The sequence below is a fragment of the Eublepharis macularius genome, chromosome 4 (genome assembly GCF_028583425.1).
Source record: "Eublepharis macularius isolate TG4126 chromosome 4, MPM_Emac_v1.0, whole genome shotgun sequence".
NCBI lineage: Eukaryota > Metazoa > Chordata > Lepidosauria > Squamata > Eublepharidae > Eublepharis > Eublepharis macularius.
Window position 1 is genome coordinate 112,350,120 of NC_072793.1, and position 18,001 is coordinate 112,368,120.

General features: G+C 41.5%; 1 protein-coding gene across 1 annotated transcript in view; it reads right to left on the reverse strand.

Moving 5' to 3' along the window:
- Positions 1-14,322, reverse strand: part of PTPDC1 (protein tyrosine phosphatase domain containing 1) — a 48,632-nt gene extending 34,310 nt beyond the window's left edge. The window contains exon 1 of the mRNA XM_054977696.1: positions 14,292-14,322. The gene's annotated coding sequence lies outside the window, so the exon portion shown is untranslated. The remainder of the gene's footprint in view (positions 1-14,291) is intronic.
- Positions 14,323-18,001: the final 3,679 nt, after the last annotated feature.

Here is an 18,001-nt window from a genome sequence, read left to right on the forward strand (position 1 = left end):
TAACTATCTAGATGGTCTTCTTCCTTATGGTATCTGTAAACGAAATCAACGCATAAAACAATGCCCTCAGTTCCAGCAAGTTGATACGCACGTGATGTTCAGAATCATCCCACACGCCATCTGTATAGGACCCCTCACAGTGAGCGCCCCAACCTAGATTGGATGTGTCTGTAGTAACAGAAACATCCAGTTGCCTGTAACCAAACTGAATAGCCTTATAGAGGTTGGAATCGTCCACCCACCAGTCTAGGGAAATAAGGACCTTCCAGGGAATGCTAAACCTCTTGTCCTGAGAATCTGTCTCAGCGAAGTAAACTGAGGTAAACCAAAGCTGCAAGGGGCGCATATGCAACCTTGCCAAAGGCGCCACCGCCATGGTAGAGACCATATATCCTAACAAGATTTGAATGAGCCGGGCAGGTTGGAACCTGCACCTCTTGAATTTTCTAATCAATGCTTTTATCTTCAGGGTCCTCTCTGAAGGTAAGAACCCTGCATCTCGGGTACCATCAATAACAGCTCCTATGAACTGAATAACTCTGTAAGGGGTACGTTTGGATTTTTTCTGATTGATGACCAGGCCTAATTTAAGGCAGGTGGATAGTGTAGTGGAAACCTGTCTGTTCACATCATCAGCTGAATGTCCAACAATCAGCCAGTCATCTAAATAGGGGAAGATACAACACCCCTGGACTCTCAGATAGGCTACGACTACTGCCATGCATTTTGTAAAAACTCGCAGAGCAGTAGATAATCCAAAGGGGAGAACCCTATACTGTAAAATATGATTCCCATAAGTAAAACGTAAGAATTTCTCATGCTCCTGAAAAATCTAAACATGAAAATAAGCGTCCTTCAGACCGCGAACCAGGACTGAGAAGGTATCAGGGCTGGGACCCTCTGTAAGGTGGTCATTTTAAACTTACAAACTCGGACGAGTTTATTCAACTCACAGAGATCCAGGATAGGTCGGAGACCCCCATTCTTTTTCTCCACAACAAACAAATTAGCCCTCGGGGAATAGCTTTGATCTTTGCGCCTGGGTCTTTAGAGAAGATGCCCTAATTGATGCTTCTCTGATTTCTCAATCAAGGTTTGCCCCCCGGTTTAATATGATTAAAAAAGATCATTGTAAGGCCTCCTACTTAACCAACATAACTGTGTATAATCTTAGAAGGACCTTTACTTCATTGCGCTTTCAAACAATGCCTACAGAGATGCTAGTGGGTTGATACAAAAAGACGCCAGTTGACCAACGCATCTGTATATATGGTCATTCAGTGGAGGACCTCCCTCATTATATCCTGGCTTGCCCTTTATACACAGAACCTAGGAATAAATTCCTGGCTAAGATCTTGATTGCTCCACATCCCTTGTCTGTCTCTGATAAGATTGTCACGATGCTCTCTGACAAGGATTCTTTTATTTCCCTAAGACTGGTGCTTTTTGCTTTAGCTGCTAGGAAGATCAGAGCAAAGGAATCCGCCGTTGATTCGCTGTGATTGCTTTTAGGAGGTTTTATTAATTTTAAAGTTTTTTTTAGTAGGGCATTTTATGTGGTTTTGAAGCATGTGATTACCTGATCATTTTGATTATGTATTATACTGACATTCGAGAGTGTTTTGATATTGTGAAGGCCAATGGCCATATACAATAAAATGAATCTGTAATAACAAACAAATTGGAGTAAAAACCCAAAAGTGAGGAACTATCTGTAACCTCCTCAATAGCCCCTTTTTCCAGAAGGGCCAACAGTTCAGCCAATATCCCAGGCTGGGATCCTTCAACAGAGAAAGTAGGGAGTCGCAGACAAGGTAACTAAAAATTCAACTTTATAACCTATTTGCACTATCTGTAAAACCCAAACATCAGAGGTGACATTACACTGTTCAGAAAAGTAAGAAGCCAGCCTGACCCCAAACATTGGGTCAGGGCCCTGTAATTGTCAGAATTGCTTATGGGAGTGGGTCTTCTCTTTAGCCTGCTGCTGATGAGCTCCCTGTTTGCTTTTATGGCCTTGATTCCTTCTAGAAAAAGATGATTGCTGGCTCTGGTAGGGTTGTTGGGATTGGTAGACATACCCCTCGTACAGGTGGAAGCGATGCTGGTGACTCCTCGTGAAAGATTTATACCGAGATCTGCTGGAAGGATGTTGTTGAGAGAGGACTCCATAGGAACATGCTGTAAGTCTGTCCTTTCGTTTCTTGGATAAGTATTTATCCGTCTTTTCCAAAAATAAAGGCTGTCCTTCAAAAGGGAGATCCTCAACCTTATTCTGTCGGTAACGCTGTAGTTCTCAGCCACGTGAACCTATGAAGCACGACAGCTGAGAGTAAGGACCTGGCGGCGGTATCTGCCACATTTCGTCCAACATTAATTTGATAGCGGGATAATCAGACTGCTTCCTCCTGGATGACTCTGAGGAAGACTCTCTGATCCTCAGGCAACTGAGTTACGAAGGTAACCACTTTATTCCAAAGAGGCAGCTAGTAAGCAGCATAGCCGCATAATTGGCTATTTTAATGCTGAAAGCGGTAGAGGTGTAGATCTTCTGTCCCATAGCATCTATTTTCCTACTCTCCTTATCGGAGGCGACAGATAGAGACTCTTGCAGAGATCTTCCTTTGTTCTATAAAGGTTCTAGACTGTCCTGTTGGTGGCAGGAGTGGAGGCTGGTTTCAAGTTCAAGCCAGTCAAAAGCTCAACAAAACCTTCAATAACTGGGAAGGCGACAGCAGGAGTAGATCCTGAGTAAATATGCTGCAGGATCTTATCTTTAGATCTTGGTTCTGTGGATGCCACGTCAATTTCCAAGGCTCTAGCCATGCGCTGGAGCAGCTCATTGTATGCACGGAAGCCATCCGTGGGGTAGGCCTCCTCAGTCGGACCAATCACTCCCTCCGGCGAATCTGACCGGGGGGTGTCATTGTACCTGGGGTGTAGGCCTCTCCCTTCAAACTCCACTTCAGACAAACGCAGGGTTCGCCTGAAGCCAACATAGGAATAGGCTCTTATGGAAGGGAACTTGGAACATTCTTTGGTCAAGCACTCCGAGTAATAAGAGTCCCTGTGGTGACGGTACGGAGCTGGGTTGTCGAGCAAATGATGATCTCTTGAGTAAGGGTGGTCCCTCCTGTAAGGACTCCCTCTGTGTCTGGAGTGTCCTCTCCCCTCTTGAGATGAACGTGACGACAAGGAGCCTTGAGAAGGTGATCCGGCCCGGCCCAATGGAGTAGGAGGTTTCTCTATAAGGATCACGTCTTCCTCCATCCAGCTCCTGGAACAAGGAGTACTGTGGGATGATGAATGGTCCCCCGATCCCCGGTGTTTCTTGCTGGGGGGTTCAGATCCAACCTCACTCCGATGCTCAGCAGGTGGTTGAGGTGAGATTACACTCTCCAGGATTGCTTTGTCGCACTTGGAAGAGTGATGTTTCTTCTTCTTTTTCTTCTCCGGATGGTTCCAGAACAGTCGTCGGATCCGAAGACTTCGGAATCGAAGAGACGCTCCATTGGTTCTGAGGGGATCATCGGTCTGAAGCAGTAATCGATGCTGAAGGCGTTCCACTCAGAGGGGTTCTCGGATCCGAAGCCTTCGAGGCCGCAGAGTTGTCACATTGGTTCCAAGGAGGTTGCTCCGAGAGCACTATAGATGCCGAAGACGTTCTGCTTCGAGGTGTTCTTGACTCCGATGGAATCGTAACCAAAGAGGTAGGTATGGCCAGTTTAAGGCACTTCGGGTCTAAGCGATCGAATCCAATGGTGGTCGGGATTCTGAATGGGCCAGGGATGAGCGGGAGCGCAGTGTCTTATCTCCCAAGGGCCCGGGACCAGGTTGGGTAGATGAACCAGATGAGGCAGGGATCTTTGCCATGGCCGGTGGATCAGTAGCAGCCATGGACCACTGCCATAAAGAAGCTTGCAATCTACCCGCCTGTTCTGCTCTGGTCTTTGGGGTGAAGGTACGGCAGTGCATGCATGCCTGTGTATTGTGGGTTCCCCCCAAACAATACAGGCAGTTTGAGTGACTGTCCAAACTGGCATTTTTTCTATCGCAAGATACACACCGCTTGAATAAAGCCTTCTCTGACATAGTTGTAGAAAAGACGCCTCAATCAAAAGGTAGGACAAGTGAGCTAGAACCTCTAGAGTTGGAGGCAAAAGAGGAACTGAGGGTACTACAGGGGCTCCCTGCCTCTTAGAGGCCAATTTCGGTGGGAAAGACGGCCGTGCATGTGTGCTGGGGGGTGGGGGCGCCCCCTGGTGGTTTTGAGCTTTAGAAATCTCTGAAGTCGGCAGGCCTGCACACGCGCAGTCCCATGTGGGACTGCACAGGAAGACCATAGACGAACAAGCAGGTTCTTATGCTCTTAAGATCATTATTCTTCACATGAATTTGACATGGTAGAATTATTAAGAATGTAGCCCTATGTGACAGGTCAGACACAGAAATCAATCTAGTGCCCTAAATTGTGAGCTCATGTCTTGCCATTGTGGTCAATGTCTGAACACTTAGAATGGGCTGAAGAGCAGGTAGAAGGGCTGATCAAAATAGCTCTTGACCAATGCTAGCGCAGAAGCAAATCCCTTCTTCTGCTGCATTGTACTGCTGAAAGAACAGTGAATGAATTCCTAAGGTCCCTTTGAACAGCTGCCAACTTTGCTCCTCAGGCTTGCGGTCCAAACTGATTGCAGCACTCTTCTATGGGAAGCAGTAAACATGCATGCTTCTATACAATAGCTGCTACAGCAGTGCATATTCGCATTACTAAAATATGTTGAAATGGATTATAAATACTGTCCCTAAACAAATTTATGAACATTATAAATCATTTTCAATATATTTACAAGGAATAGCAACCAAAATACACAGGAAATGCAATTAATGTCTCAGCTAATTTCCAAATGCTTGATGAAATAAGTATGTCTTAACCTGTTTCTAAAAGGAGGCAAAGGATAAAGACAAACATGCTTCTTGAGGGAAGTGCATTCTGTAATACCAAGCTATTATACTAGAACAGCAGCATCTCTCATATTTACACTTCTAAAAGGAACTGCATGTATATACACACTATATCATGGTTAATGGTTCCTAGGAAATCCATTCTGCTATGGAAATTTGTTAGGTGACCTTGGGCTAGTCATACAGTCTCAGCCCAACATACCTCACAGGGTTGTTGTGAGAATAAAATGGAGGAAAGGAGAATGATGTAAGCTATTTTGTGTCCCCAATGTGAAGAAATAAATGAAATTAATAAGATAATGTTTAAAAAGTTTTCAGTATCAGTAGTACACTTGTTTAACATAAGATAGTACACATGAAGTTACTGCATTCATTTTCCTTTCAAGACATTTTCCAAGAACATTACACATTACTAGTACTACTATATTTGTAGAATGTTATCATTGTGCATCGCACTTTATAGATTTACACAGCAAAAACAGAGCAGATCTCTGCTTCAAAGGAGTGTCATATTAGGCCTTCACAAAGAAGGGGAATAAGAGACAAAAATAACATGGATGACTGAGCAGCCAAGGAAAATGGACTAACAGTGCAATCCTAAGCAGCATTACTCCACTCTAAGCAAATTGATTTCAATGGACTTAGACTGAAGTAACGCTACTTAGGATTGTACTGAAAGTCACAGAGGTTAGTGAGGTGAATTGGAGGAGCAAAGGTCACACGGAAAAAAGAAAGGATATGTAGAAAGCAAATAATGGGCAAATATACGAAAAAATGGGTGAGGAAGAACTAGAGGAAAGTGCTGGATACGGGGCAGCATGGAATACCAGTGGAGTTTTGAGGAGAATCCTCAAACTCCAAACAATAAATGTTGTGAATAATTTTGGCAGATGACCTCTGGAAAGAAATGAGAGGATGGTAGTGTGAAAAGGAGAAGGCCCAAAAGAAGTCTGATGTGATAAAAACTGAATTGCCTTATGGCAACTACCACTTAATAGATTAGTGAGAAACTCTAGGGGTACAATCCAGTACACTATGGGTGCAACACTCAAAGATCTCCCATGAGGCCATCTCCTCCCCACTCCTCTCCAGAACATATTGCCTGCACATATAACCATATGTATAAACCAGAGGGGTGGTATTCAATATGTAATAAAGCTGTGCTGTAGGAAATGGCTCAGAGAGATCCTTTGGTAGAGGGACAGGGACTTACGTTTTGTTTCCACATTGTTTCCTCTCACTGTTTCATCCCACAATTATGCTGTTTGTCTATCGTATTGTTTACTAGATGTCCAGCCATCTATTGCATTGACTTACACTGTGTAATCTGCCTTGAGACTGAGTGAGAAATGTTAACTATAAATAACAAAAATAAATAAAAATATGTGGGCATGTTTTCTCCGCATCTTTGAAACAACATCTCTTGACATTAGGTACTTATTAATAAAATCATTATTTACACCAGTAGCAGGAAGGTCCATTTTGTGATGCTGCCTATCAATTAAAGGTAGCTTACACTTACAATGGTCTCTGTACACTGTCCTAATGGGATCTGAAATTTCTGAGTCCTCCTCTTGGGCTGTCAGCCATTGAACCACATCTATCCAAGATGGCCATCTCCAGGATAGAAACAATGATGCAAAGTTGTCCAGAGGGGAGGTAGTTGTGAATTTCCTGCCTTGTGCAGGGGGTTGAACTAGATGACCCTAGAGGTCCCTTACAACCCTACGATTCTATGATTATGAAAAGGCAAAAGAGCCACTGGGTCCAGTTGTGTAAAACTAAAGTTGTTTCAGCCCCACAGAGACACAGATTGCATGTTATGCACATGCATATGAGCGGCCAACTCTTTAAAAGGAAAACGCCAGGTACAGTACAATCCCTTTCCTAAGAAACTAATTACCTAGGTTAATAATATGAGAATGAGAAAGTGACAGAAAGAGTAGAATTCTAGGATTCAAGAATAGGATCAGAACAATTGATAACTGATTTTTCTTTTCTGAAAAGCCATTCACCATCTGTTTTAGTCATAGATGACTTTTACTTAATCATTAAGCAACATGTTTATATAGAGACGTAACTGCTTATTATGTATCAAATACATACAAAAGGAATAAAGGCATATAATTTAGTAGAACTGGGGATACGTGCTGTTCTACGCCAGCTCAGTATTTCATACTACCAGGCATTTACCAGCAGGTACCTGAATACTAAATTACTGAACTTAATTAGCAGTAAGTAATCCTCTGTCAGAGGGTCATTAAGGCAAGGTCCACACATCAATTTCCAGGTATTTTACAATACCTTGAACAGGTTGCCAGCCAGTAATTAGTACAGCAAACTACAATGGAACAGAGGAAAACTGAATACATTAACAGCTTCAAAAACAAAACTGACATTTCACCTTTTTCAGTTTTATATGGGAAACTATACAAGAAAACATGCTTTATAACTGACCTGCTATATTAAGCAGCTACAGTTCTCTTGTACTGGCACATTTCACATGTCCAGAACTAAAGAACCTTTAGTTTTAAATGAGCTTAACAAGCAATTACTTCACAGTAATTTCAGCTTGCCACGCTTACCTGTAACCCAGAAAAAAGAGTTGGTGATAGTTGATCCTGTCATTATTACTACCAGTTTTGACCATCACAAAAACTGCATTGGGTAGAAATACTTGCTTACAGAAGTGGGTTCTGAATGGTGTTGCCAGAGTTTTTGCTGCAGTTAATTGGATTTGTAAAGTAATCTGGGAGGAGTCACTAACAGCTTATTTTTCCCTTTAGGCTATGTGAATATCACATATAGGGCAGATAATTATCCCCTATAGTGCTTTCTTGTGTTTATTCTGTCTTTTAAGGGACTAAAAGACAAGCTGCACTAAAATGAGGCAATACAATATTCTTCCTTCATTTTTTTGAAAAATGGTCAGTTACAAGATATTCATACTTTAGTATTTTTGGATATTGGAGTAACGTGCTTTTCTACATCTTTATGTATGAAGTTAATAATGAGTACTTAAATGCTTAACATTAATTTATATATATATTATATATATTTATATAATTTATATATATAAAATCTCCGGTAGTTTTTGCTTGCTCATGTGACTTTTTCAGCACAAGACACTGGCAGCAAGCATGTTGTCTAAGTATACTGCTGCTAGCACAAGGCTGTAAGAAAAACACTTTGGCCAATTTATCAAAATACATACAGAATATGAAATAGTCTATATATTTTAAAGTTACAATTCTAATTAAATGAATTAACTTTTGTAGGGGTATTTTTATTTTATACTGGTACTGGATATGTGTCATGGTCTAATCCTTTTTATGTACAGTAACCTATATTCACAGAATTTCTTAGCCACAGTTATCTATTCTATTTATGCAAACAAGAAGGTTCCAGAGGCAACTTTGCCTGAAGCCTAAGCCTGAAACCTAATTAAGCCTGGAAAAGTGTGTCAGCTAAGGACTTGTCTATGATTAGCCAAAGATGACACTGGGCTTGTAACAGAACTCAATTACTGGCTCATTCCAAACCTATCCATTTAGTTACATCCACAGACACTTAGTGGGGAAATCAGAAATATTCAGGAATTGAGAAAAAAATATCCAACAATTCTTTATTTCTTGCTCTATATTTTCTTTAAGCCATAAATGAAATAAAGCATACCTCCCTACTTCATAAGCAAAGGAGTGTTTTTGACTGATGCATGTGGGAGAAGGGTCCAACATCACTATCTGTAGCAAAGGTTATACAATAGTGAGCTGGAGCCCTGTTCAGCATGAGACATATATGCCATTTACATCTAACTACACAGATTATTTCCAAAGTGTTAAATACATAAAAGATGCATATACAGTACTCTGATTCACGGTATCTTCAAAGATGGTCTGCTAGGAAACTGAAGCAGTAGAATATTTTGTTGTCTGACATAAAATGCATGTGTGTGAAGCTCTTGTCATTGCTTGATTATATGGTGGCGGATGAATTAATTTCTGGAGGAACTATGAAGCAGCAATGAGAGCAGTAAAGAAACATTATTTCTCTGCAACCACTGCTTCAGCTAGTTCATGACCATCCCAATTGTTCAAGGTATCTTGACATCTTCTAACTCCTAAATCTGAACTTCTATAGTCTCAAAAACAGACAATTAGCTGTGAGGCCTTTGCAAAGTCTTTTACCAATAAAAATAGCACAAATATGCTCTGATCTGGATGCCAGCTGTAATATAGACAAGATGGAAAATATGCTTAATACACCCTCTGATTAACATATGGACCACTTTGAAGCAGTTACAATAAGAAATTGAGACAAGATCCTGGCATCTGTGAAAGCCACTACTTGTGTCCTGGATCCTTGCCCATCTTGGCTGTTATGATCAAATAAGGACTATATAAATGAGCCACTGAGGTCTACTGTAAATCAGTTGCTAACCTGGAGCACCTTCCCCGGCAACTCAAACAGGCAGTTACTACCTGCTACTCAAAAAAACCATCCCTGGACAAAAATGACATGGCCAATTATTGCCCAGTCTTTAATCCACCCTTTCTGGGCAAAGTGACTGAGAGAGCAATCACTGACCAATTCTAATGCTTTGGACCCTTTTCAATCTGGATTCTGGCCAGGCCATGGAACAGAGATGGCTCTAGCAGCTTTAGTTAATGATCTCCTTCTAAATATTGACAAAGACCATGCTTCATTATTGTTCTTCCCGAATCTATAAGCAGCCTTTGAGTATTAAAGGATATGCCTTCAACTGGTTTAAATTGTTTCTCATGCAATGGACTCAAAGGATCACTGTTGGAGACCAGCTATCTAGAGTGGGGTTCCACAGGGCACAATCTTATCCTCATTCAACTCCTATGTAAAGCCTATCAATATGCATACAACATCCAACTCTATCACTGCAGGATGCAATCAAAGAGTTACTGCCTGACAGCTGTGGTCAAATAGATGAAGGCAAACAAATAGAAATTAACTCACTGTGTAATCTGCCTTGAGTCTCTGTTAGAAAATCAGGCTATAAATAATGTAAATAAATAAATGAAATAATGTTACTTTCTGTCCTGGATTAAATATTCCATTCAATGGAGCTTATTAAAGCAATAATGAAATTATGAGTTACTGGGGAGAAGTTACATTATGTTAGGTTTATTACCATAAAATTACAAGAAACTGCAAAGAGTTTATGACTGGGTTTTGTGGTAGCAATAGCTAGAAAATATGGTCATTAAAATACATAACCATGAAGACTGAAAAAAGAAGGGTGAACTACACATTACATGTGACAAGGAGCACCACAGCATGGCAAATATAGCCCCTGCCCTGGCCATTTCAGCTAAAATGTACGGGCCATTTCAGCTAAAAAAATGAATCCTCTCCTCCATTTGAGCCAAAACAGGCCCTACTGCACTTGGAACCATCAGTTCCCTGACATCATGTCTGTCTGTAAAAGGGACTGTGGCCTGACTCACATCATACGTTACATGCAGTACGGCACTGAGTCTGGCAAATTTGGCTCCTCGAGCCAAAGAAAATTTGTCAAGGCTTCATATATAGAATTTAACATACAAGTGAAATCTCCAAGTAAATATTGAATAGATCCCCTTCAGATGCAGTAGCTGCACTGTGAAAAGCTCCAAGATCTGCCTACAGACCTCTTTAACTGCATTCCCCAGACAAAAAAAAGACTTTTTATTTCATATGATTTTCCCAGGAGTTCGTGGAAAGTGCTGCTTTAGATTTGTTAAATTTGCTTACAGATTCTATTACTAATGCTGCTATTGTGTTTGCTGTTGAATGGGTCTTTCTTCCTGATATTATAAAGTTTTGATGTAGTTTACAGTTTGTACTTTCAGGTGCTTTGGGGCAGTGAATGCAATGTTTACACTTTATAAATAAATCTCCATCAAATTTAATTGAAGAAGGGATCTGTTCCCAGTCACTCTCAGCTAAGTATTAATGGGGACGTGGAAGTTCCCAACCCTGCTGGGTGTGACTGGATATAAGTTGCTGGTTCGTCTCAGGTTTCTGTGCAGCAACCTACCATGATCTTTCTCCTCTTTTCCATGTTTAGCTTGAAATACAACTTCCAGCCAGGCGGCCTTCTCCAAGTCTGCAAAAGGTCAGCCAGTGTCACACTCTCTCAGGTACATGCAAAGTCTCTAGGCACTACAGGAATGGCAAACCTTTGTCCAGGCAAGACAAAAATATGACGATTGGCTGAACAAAAATTTCAGCTTGTTAAAGTCTCCCATCTCCTTTTCCAGTTCATGAGTTGAAACAATCCGGAAACATCACCATTTATTCTACAAAATTGTACCCCACTACTGGAATAGCTAAAAGTAGACCCAATAGCACAATGTAACAGTTATGTAGTAAACCCTGGTCCCAAACCAAGAACATAAACTTGTTAATGATTATGCCTCAAACATCTCACATTCCTGATGTAGTACAGTGGCACTGACAAAACACTGGTAGGGTAGGAAGGAGAAATGGTGTTCCCTGCTGAATAATCAGACAAATGGGATTGCATTAAAGCATAATGTACAAATCAAACACAGAAAAGACGCAAGAAATCCTACAATTCCCTCTGAGATCAGCAACATTTATGCTGATTCGATATATTAAAATGAGAACAAACAACTTCATACAGACATACACAGCAACTTATCAAAGATATAAAGATCTTGTTAAACCACTGCAGAATTAAGAGTTGCATATACCTTAGTGACAGCCAATGCCAAAAGTTGACTATGCCTCGCCTATTTACATATTCCCTTGCTGCCTCACACAAATCATCCATAGAGGATTCTACAGAAATTGTTGATGAGAAAAGAAGAGGGGGGGAAATGCTTCAAAGGCAATTCTAAGCACTTGGTTTACATGAATATATTACCTTGGGATTAATTACTCACAGGCCTGACACCCAATTTTTCTAGTTGGGATATAAGTTTGCTAGAAACAAGTTTCTCCTTCTAAGAATGAAGAGTCAAGGGATCAGTGCAAAAGAAAAATAATTAACTTCTCATCACAGCATGCAAGCTTATCACATTTTGTTATTTGTTTAGTTAATATGGAAAATGTTAATATGTACAAGTAAGTGTAAAACTGAAGCAGAAGCCAAAAACTCTCTCAATACACACACACAAAATATATGTAAAATACGTATTTACAAATTAAAATTAAAAAATGAGTAAACTGACACGTTTTTTAAAAAACTAACAAAGAAAATATTGATCTGTCAAAGAAAAGTGAACCAAATACACACTATCAAGAGTACAACCCCCCCAAGAACAAATGAAAAATATCCAGATATTTAATAGTTTATTTTCAATACAAAATAAGGATGAAGCATGAAAAGTAATTATGTAATAAAGTCACACATGTTCTCCCAAGAGATACAATCTCAAGCCATCACTACTTAGGTGACTGAGCACAATAGCTCACTGCTGCTAAGTTCCACTAATGCAGCCATTATCATATGAGTAAATTAACTGGATTCTGTGGTGAACTTTGCTATGGCAAAGTTTACCACTGACATAATAACCTAAGTTATGTTCCATTTATTTGAAGGGAGAAGCAAAATACATGCTTAAAGTCTTGGCCACTGAAATTAATAGGACTTTAAAGTTTAAAAGAGCAAGAGTCCAGTAGACCTATACGTTTAGTAACCAAGTTACAAATATTTTGCTAAGTGAGAAAAAAAAACATTATCTGGTAAAACCAACTAAGAGTATAGCCTTTAGAAACACAAAGTCAAGCTTGTTTTATAAATCTAACACTCCCTAGTGAAAGGCATGTAAGCACAGAAACTAAAAAAACACTACAACGAAGTCATAAACTGTCAAACATTCAGTACCAAAAAATCATCTTAAGTCACTGTCCTCATGAAGGCCCAATTACTTGGGAAACTGCAGATTCTCAAAGCTGACAAAATACATGATTTAAGTTTTTAACTAATTTAAACTTCCAAACTATATTAATTACTGATTATCTGTAATTATTGTATAACTTGTTTGTAGAGCGTGAAAATTGCCTTAAGCATGGGATAACATGGAGTATAAATATATAATTAAAGAAATAAAACTTCAAGCATCATTTTAAAAAACATTTTGAACTGTTAGCATCATAGGATGTGCTTGGGGATACCTATAACATGGTATCACCTGCTATTTTTCCCACAGCCTTAGGCAGCAGCAGATGTGTGGCCATGGGAAAAAAAGCTTTATGACTTTTTCTCCAGATCTTGTTTTCTGCACTCTTGGGACTAGCAACAGCAGTAGACTGAAGGAATAGTCTATCATTTATATCCTAAAGAATAACAGAATATATTTAGTCATCCCACAATATGCTGTATATTCAAAGCTACGTCCAACAGCAAGTCCAAGAAACGCTTTCCTTCTGACGGAAAGCATGCAGCTTTTAAATTTGCTCATACAAGTGGCTTACTAAGTGTGTAGGTTGTCCTGCATTAGAGATAAGCTGAAAAGAACAAGAGTTCAGTAGCACCTATAAGACTAACAAATTTGTGATAGGGTATGAGCTTTCCTGAGTCACAGCTCACTTCTTCAGATACAGCACGAGGCAAGCTGAATAGGGTTCCATCCCTTCTGTAGTCATATGGGCAGGATCCAGGAGCAGAGCTCCTTGAAGGATACTCAAGGGCAACTGAGCTGCAAGTGGTAGAGAAAAGATTTCACTTCCCATACCATACCCACGTATTTTATTGTACTAGCCCCCTCACTAGCGAAAGACACGCACAGACTTCACAAGCAGGGATTCCTCTCTCACACCGTCTTCAACTATCTGAAAAAAGATGTCTTCAGGCATGAGTTTCTTCTTGTTACTGCACGTCATTGTGAGGGAGGAGGATGGCTTTGGGGTATCTTTCAGCTCATACCACCTACCTGCCCTTGTTTGGGGAAGGTTATTTGTTACAAGGAGGGTCAAAGCCTATTTTACCAACATAACATGTTCCAGCTCTGTCCTGGCCCAGAAGCCGACGAGCGAGCAGGCGGGCTATGCGAATAAGCCACGCCGGCCCGTCCATCACCACGAGCCAGCGCGGGAAGCATTGGGAAAGGACCGGTATATGGAGCAAAAAAGGCAGGGCGGGCACAGGGCCCTTAACGCCGAGGAGAGGCTCTGGGCCGCCTTAAGACTTGGGGGCGAGGGTAGTGAGTCAGGAGGGCTCTGCGCGTGCGGGGCGCTAAACAGATCGCAACCCGCGGTCTTCAGGGCTAAGAGGGACAAAGATGCTACTGGCTACCTAGCTGTAGCGAGAGAAGGAAGCCAAAGGCAAGCGCCGGAGCCTCACCCACCTCGTCACTCTCGGCTCCTAAAGAATCGTCGCCGCTTCTGCACCTCCTCTCCGGGTCTGGCCCAGCCGGCATTGGAAGAGGGCCCGAGGGAGAGGCGGGCCCGCCCCGCCCTCTAGGCTGTAGTTGCGAGACTTGGGGGAGAAAAAAAGAACGAGCGGCGACCGCGGCCGGCCACAAGGATAATCTCCGGCAATGCGCCTGCGCGAAGTAGATCACCATGGCTAGTTGCTAAAGTGGCCGTCGGCGGGAAATAAGAAAGTGGGAGGGGGCGGGGGAGCTGTGAGAGGAGTTTCCCTCCTTGTTAGGATGCTGGAGTCGCTCTGGGCTTTCTGAAATAAACTGCTCGTTTGCTTTGATTAAATTTTTGTGGCTCTTTAAAGAGGACCATAATTTTATTCCAGGATAAATTTCCGGGGACAGGGTAAAAGCCGGAACGAGACGGAACAGGCCGGATCGGGCACTAAAGAAAGGCCAGTGCCACAAAAAAGAGGGGGATGTGTTAGAGACACTCCGGAACAATATTTTAGAAATGAAAACTCTGGACTGCCCCGCTTTTATTAACCCGTTCCATGCCAAAAAGCTCCCGAAACAGCACAAAACAGCCCGGAACGGGCACTAAAGAAAGGCCAGTGCCACAAAAAACAGTGGGATGTGTTAGCGACACTCCAGAACAATATTTTAGAAATGAAAACTCTGGACTGCCCCGCTTTTATTAACCCGTTCCATGCCAAAAAGCTCCCGGAACAGCACCAAACAGCCCGGAACGGGCACTAAAGAAAGGCCAGTGTCACAAAAAAAACAGTGGGATGTGTTAGAGACACTCCAGAACAATATTTTAGAAATGAAAACTCTGGACTGCCCCGCTTTTATTAACCCATTCCATGCCAAAAAGCTCCCGGAACTGCACAAAACAGCCCGGAACGGGCACTAAAGAAAGGCCAGTGCCACAAAAAACAGTGGGATGTGTTAGAGACACTCCAGAACAATATTTTAGAAATGAAAACTCTGGACTGCCCCGCTTTTATTAACCCGTTCCATTCCAAAAAGCTCCCGGAACAGCACAAAACAGCCCGGAACGGGCACTAAAGAAAGGCCAGTGCCACAAAAAACAGTGGGATGTGTTAGCGACACTCCAGAACAATATTTTAGAAATGAAAACTCTGGACTGCCCCGCTTTTATTAACCCGTTCCATGCCAAAAAGCTCCCGGAACAGCACCAAACAGCCCGGAACGGGCACTAAAGAAAGGCCAGTGCCACAAAAAAAACAGTGGGATGTGTTAGAGACACTCCAGAACAATATTTTAGAAATGAAAACTCTGGACTGCCCCGCTTTTATTAACCCATTCCATGCCAAAAAGCTCCCGGAACTGCACAAAACAGCCCGGAACGGGCACTAAAGAAAGGCCAGTGCCACAAAAAACAGTGGGATGTGTTAGAGACACTCCAGAACAATATTTTAGAAATGAAAACTCTGGACTGCCCCGCTTTTATTAACCCGTTCCATTCCAAAAAGCTCCCGGAACAGCACAAAACAGCCCGGAACGGGCACTAAAGAAAGGCCAGTGCCACAAAAAACAGTGGGATGTGTTAGAGACACTCCAGAACAATATTTTAGAAATGAAAACTCTGGACTGCCCCGCTTTTATTAACCCGTTCCATTCCAAAAAGCTCCCGGAACAGCACAAAACAGCCCGGAACGGGCACTAAAGAAAGGCCAGTGCCACAAAAAACAGTGGGATGTGTTAGAGACACTCCAGAACAATATTTTAGAAATGAAAACTCTGGACTTCCCCGCTTTTATTAACCCGTTCCATGCCAAAAAGCTCCCGGAACAGCACAAAACAGCCCGGAACGGGCACTAAAGAAAGGCCAGTGCCACAAAAAACAGTGGGATGTGTTAGAGACACTCCAGAACAATATTTTAGAAATGAAAACTCTGGACTGCCCCGCTTTTATTAACCCGTGGTATTATCTTCCTTAAAGCTGATAAGAAACTGGGGAAAAGGACACGAATAGGAAAACATCCCTTCCTATCCACAGATTTCAGTTATCAGAAGATATCAAGGTACCAGATTGAGACTCATTGGCACCCTTGGAAGTATTATGCCCAGAAGAAAGTAGGTAAAAGGTTAGACAGTGTCCTTAGACAGTGTCCTTCCAAAATGAGGGCAGAGGAAAAAAACTGTGAAGACTGGAATTCCCCCAAATAGAGGGGCCAGCCCAGAACTGCATCTTCAAATCAGAACTGACCCTAGATATGTTACGAGCCAGTAAGATATCAAATATTAGAATATTGTAATATTGTTATGATTATCTGAAAGTATTAATTGCCTGTGTTTCTATTGTAATTTTGATGAGCTCTGGACACAAGGAGACCACCTACTCCTGTGAAAATGGGCTCCTCCATTGTTTAAATTAAACAATCATATATTGCTTCATTCTACAGGACTCCGTGGTGTGTGTGTCTCTTATTGTGATTGGCGAGAGGGACACCTAAGGCACAAGTTTGTGCATAACACCCCCAAATCTGCCTCTTCCTCTGAAGTCACTTCAATACATTATGTCTTGTGGGTCTCAAACATCTGATGTCTATTCTATGTGGCTCTTACATTAAGCAAGTTTGGCTACCCCTGGCTTATACCCTAGAAATCTTGTTGCTCTTTAAGATGCTACTGATCTTGAATCTTGCTCTTTTTACTACAAAGCAACATGGCTACCCACCTGAAACTATCCTGTTTGGAGGGGCACCATGTTGCATTGTCTTTCTCAGTACAGTTCTAGTGAATTATCCTACTTGAGCAGAAAAAGGATCTGACTTGCCTAAAATCCACTGCCATGCCTTCTCATCTGAAAATACACACCAATTAATAGGACAGGGATTTTTTTTTAAAAAAGTCTTTAGCAAAAGCATTATTTTGGAATAAAACCAGCTATTATTAAATATAACCTTCCAACATGTTATGTAGCCTTCTAAAGATATAGGAGCAGAATTATACCACTTCTTCTATGATTAATGCTAACTGGCAGAGGATAAAGGAAAAGGGAGTTGTCACCAAAAATTCTTGCTCAACAGTGAGAGCTTAGCAAGGGTAAAGTGATAATTCTGAACACATTTGTGTGTGTTCATCTGCTTTTTAAATTCAGAATGCAGATTCTTTTTTCACCCCAAAGAATGACTCATCTACTTACAGTGTTTCTATTTATGTTCTTTGTCACAAAAGCATGGAACCATTTCTGAAGTTTCATATTATCAGTCCCCTGACACTATTCAGGATGCAGCTACACAAAGCAATGTCAGAGCAGTCCTATCCATTCAAAGTGGTAGGAGAGAAATGATAACTATGACCAGAAGAGGGCTACAGAACACAAAGGAATAGCAGGGCCTTGCAAAAAGAGTAAACCTGTCCCCATTAAAAGCATCCCATTTTTTTCAGTGCTCTTCTCCTGCATTTCTGCCCAGACATGTCATGAAATGCCTCCAAATGGCAGCTTTCCAACTGATTGATGGACTTACAAGCTCCTATCAGAAGTAAGGATTCTGTTTGTGTATCATCATTACAATGTTGCAGTATTTCACCACGTCCTCTACATCTCCTTGTTACTGCACAGCTAAGATTGTTCTGCCAGAACAGACAAGGGAAAAATAAAATACTTTTCTGTACTGCGTGTGTACTCCACCCTTCCTCAAATGAACTACCCAGAACATATT